Raw genomic sequence first — 3,581 nt, forward strand, 5'->3', positions numbered from 1 at the left:
AGGAACTTCCGAAAACGCACTTTTCTGAAGGAGTAAAAAAACTTGAAAAGCGATTGACCAAGTGTATAGAGCTCCAAGGAGATTATGTTGAAAAATAAAAAAGATTTACCCAAAAAAATTGATTTTATACTTCATTCTAAGGACTTATTGAACTACCCTCGTAAAAAGAACTCAGGATAAATTAGTATGAATTCTGAATAGATACAAGTAAATTACAAACAAATATTAAAAAAATATAAACAATATATAACAATATATAATAAACAAAATATTGGAAACTCTTTCAATCTTTGAAACTCTACGAAATTCCTCACTTCTTGTGAATACATTTTTGAACTTAATTAAAATGTTATTAAGTCCTATGAAATCCTGGAATATTCATTCCAGTACTTTGAAAGCTTAAAAATCTCCTAAAATCAAAATACATTTTTTTTTAATACTCTACAATCTTAAAAATTCTTTAAATCCCTGAACATTTTTTAAATCTCTTCCAAATTCTAAGACATTTTTTAAAATACACTAAAATCCTTTGAAATACGTTAAAAAGATCAAAGTCTATTAAAAATGTCCTGAAATATTTTTAAATAATTCAAATCCTTTGAAATTTTTTTATTCTCTTGAAAATTCAACTAATTTTTTTCTCGAAAATAACCTAAAATCGTTAAAATCCTATGAAATCTCTTCAAATAATTGAAATTTATTAAAAATTCGATATACCTTCGAACTATTTAAATATTTCTAATTCTTTGAAAATTCTAAGATTTTTGTAAATCCCTCCAAATGATTCAGATCTATTAAAAATTCCTTGGAATTTTTAAAATATTTCAAAACGTTTGAACACAATTTTTTTTTTTTAATTTCTTAAAAATTCCAAGCAATTGTTTTAAATGCCCTTAATCCTAAATCCCTTCATATTGTTAAAATCTACTAAAAATTCTTTGTCATCTTTTAAAACATTCCAAACCTTTGGAAATTTCTAAGAATTTGTAAAAAATACCATACAATCTTTAAAATCCCTTGAAATGATTGAAATTGATTAAAAATGCATTGGAATCTTTTAAGAATTTTTAATTTCTTTAAAATCCCTTGGCATTTTTTAAACTTCTTGCATATTCCAAGACATTTTTCTACACACGATAAAACCTTTAAACTCCTTCGATATCCCTTAAAATTATTTAAATATTTTAAAAATTTCTGTAGAATGTTTAAAATTATTAAAAAATTTTTGAAATCTCTTAAAATGTTATAAATCTCTTAAAAATTACAAAAAATTTGTTTCAATACCCCGAAATCTTTAAAATCTCTTCAAATGATTGAAATCTATTAAAAATTATAAGAAATTTACAAAAAATTCCAATCCTTTGAAACTGCCAAGAAAACCTAAAATTTTTAAAATACCCTAAAATCCTTGAAATCCTTTTAAATTCTTTGAAATCCCTTAAACTTTTTTAAATCTCTTGAAAATTCCAATTTTATTTTAAATACCCGAAAATTGTAAAATTCTTTGAAACTATTTACATCTTTTTAAAATGCCTTACAATCTTTTTAAATATTTCTAATTCTTTAGAAATTCAAAGAGATTTTTCCTAAATACCATAACATTTTTAAAATGCCTTCAAATTATTGAAATTTATTAAAAATTGTTGGGAATCTTTTAAAATATTTCAAACCCTAAAAATGGTAAAATCCTTCCAAATCCCTTAGAATATTTTAAAATATTTCTAATTCTTTGAATACAAAGAAATTTTTCTTAAATACCATAAAATCTTTTAAATGCCTTCAAATTATTGAAATTGAAATAAAACCTCTGGGAATATTTTAAAACATTTCAAACTCTTTAAAATCCCTCAAAATGTTTGAAAACTCTGGAAAATTCCGAAAACCATTTTTTTTTAAATACCCTAAAAGTTGTAAAATCCTAAAAAATTCCTTAGAATCTTTTTAAAATTTTTATAATTCTTTGAAAATACAAATAAATTTTTCTTAAATACCATAAATCTTTAAAATCCCTTCAAATTATTGAAAAATATTTCAAATACTTTGAAATTTTGAAGATTTTTCTAGAGACCCCAAAATCTTTAAAATGCCGTCAAATTGTTGAAATGTATTAAAAACTACCTGGAATATTTTGAAATATTTCAAAATCTTTAAAATTCCGGAAAATTTTTTAATCTCTTGAAAATTCCAATGATTTTTTTAAAATACTCAAATATTTTCAATTCTTTGAAATACGTTCGAATAAAGACAAATAATATAATAAAAATTCCGTGGAATCTTTTAAAATATATCAAATATTTTGAAATTTCCAAGAACTTTTTTAAAAAATACCCTAAAAAATGGTAAAATCTTTCAAAATTCCTTAGAATCTTTTTAAATATTTCTAATTCTTTGAAAATTTAAAGAAACTTTTCTTAAATAACATAAAATCTTTAAAATCTCTACAAATTATTGAAATTTATTACAAATTCCTGGGAATATTTTTAAATATTTAAAACTCTTTAAAATCTCTTAAAATGCTTGAAATCTCTTTAAAATTCCAAGAATTTTTTCAATACCCTAAAATCTTTCAAATCCCTTCAAATTATTGAAATATATTTCAGTCTGTGAAATTTCCAAGATTTGTTTAAAGACCCTAAAATCTTTTAAATGCCTTCAAACTATTGAAATATATACAAAACTCCCTGAAATCTTCTGAAATATTTCAAAATCTTTAAAATCCTTGTCAAATTTATAAATCTCTTGAAAATTCAGATAATTTTTTTTACTGCCCTCAAAGATGTCAAATTCTTTGAAATGCTTTCGAATGATTGAAGTATATTTAAAATTTTTTGGAATCTTTAAAAATATATCAAATCTTTTGAAAATTCCAAGAACTTTTTTTTTAAATACCCTAAAAATTGTTAAATCCTTCAAAATTTCTTAGAATCTTTTTAAATATTTCTAATTCTTTGAAAATTTTAAGAAATTTTTCTTAAGTACCATAAATCTTTAAAACAAGCATTCAAATTACTCAAATTTATTAAAAATTCATGGGAATCTTTTAAAATATTTCAAACTCTTTAAAATACCTTAAAATGCTTGAAATCTCTTGAAAATTACAAGAATTTTTTTAATACTATGAAATCTTTAAAATCCCTTCAAACTATTGAAAAATATTTCAAATACTTTGAAATTTCCAAGATTATTTTAAAGACTCTAAATTCTTTAAAATCTGTAATATGTTAAAATCTCTTGAAAATTCAAATAATTTTTTTAAATACCCTGAAATATTTAAAATTCTTTGAAATAACTTCGAATGACTTTAAATATATTAAAAATTCCTTGGAACCTTTTAAAATATATCAAATCTTTTGAAAATTGTAAGAACTTTTTTTTAAATAGCCTCAAAAATGTAAAATCCTTCAAAATTCGTTAGAATCTTTAAAAATATTTCTATTTCTTTGAAAATTTCAAAAAAAATCTTAAATACCATAAAATAGTTTAAAATTACTGAATTCTATTAAAATTCCTGGAAATATTTTAAAATATTTCAAACTATTTGAAATCACCTAAAATGCTTGAAATCTCTTGAAAAATCTAAG

The 3,581-nt window shown here is 21.4% G+C and overlaps 1 protein-coding gene across 1 annotated transcript in view; it reads right to left on the minus strand.

The window, feature by feature from the left end:
- The window catches only part of LOC117174317 (26S proteasome regulatory subunit 8), a 22,671-nt gene that overhangs the window by 13,861 nt on the left and 5,229 nt on the right, over positions 1–3,581 (minus strand). The window lies entirely within an intron of this gene.

This window comes from Belonocnema kinseyi, chromosome 6, assembly GCF_010883055.1.
Source record: "Belonocnema kinseyi isolate 2016_QV_RU_SX_M_011 chromosome 6, B_treatae_v1, whole genome shotgun sequence".
Lineage (NCBI taxonomy): Eukaryota > Metazoa > Arthropoda > Insecta > Hymenoptera > Cynipidae > Belonocnema > Belonocnema kinseyi.